The following is an 895-nucleotide window of genomic DNA, read 5'->3' as shown; positions in this document are numbered from 1 at the left end:
TTCATTTTTTTTCATTCATGTGTGTTGTGTTTTTCATGTGTTTCTTTCATTTTCATCATTCATTCATTTTCATCCATGTGTGTTTTTCATCCATTTTTCATGTGTGTTTCATCATTCATTCATTCATCATTCATCCATTTTTCATTCATTCATTCATTTTCATTTTCATTTTCATTTTCATCATTTTTTCATTCATTCATTCATTCATCTTTTTTCCATTCGTGTTTCATCAGTGTGTTTCTGTGTGTTGTTTTTTTTTTCATTCATTTTCTGTGTTTTTTTTTTTTTTTTCATTTTTCATTTCATTTTTCATTGTCATCATTCCATGTGTGTTTTTCATTCAGTGTGTGTGTTTTTTCATTCATTCATTCGTTCATCATTTTCATTCATTGTTTTCATTTTCATTCATCATGTGTGTTTCATTCATTCATTCCATTCATCTTCCATTTTTTCATTCCATTCATCTTTCATTCATTTTCATTCCATTCCATTCATTCATTCATTTCATTCCATTCATTCATCATTCATTCATTTTTTCATTCATTCATTCATCTTTTCATCTTCATTCATTTCCATTTTCATTTTCATTTTTTCATTTTCATCCATTCATCCATTCATTCATTCATCTTCATTCATTCATTTTCATTCATTCATTTTCATTCATTCATTCATTCATCATCTTCATTTCATTCATCATTCATTCATTTTCATTCATTTTTTCATTCATTCCATCCATTCATGAGTTCATTCATTCATTCATCCATTCATTTTTCATTTCATTCTTTTTTCATTCATGTTCATTCATCATTTCATTCATTTTCCATTCCATTCATTCAGATTCATTCATTCATTCATTCATGATTCATTCATTCATTCATTCATTCCATATTCATTC

This window comes from Hemibagrus wyckioides, linkage group LG05 (genome assembly GCF_019097595.1).
Source record: "Hemibagrus wyckioides isolate EC202008001 linkage group LG05, SWU_Hwy_1.0, whole genome shotgun sequence".
Lineage (NCBI taxonomy): Eukaryota > Metazoa > Chordata > Actinopteri > Siluriformes > Bagridae > Hemibagrus > Hemibagrus wyckioides.
This window is presented reverse-complemented; position numbering follows the sequence as displayed.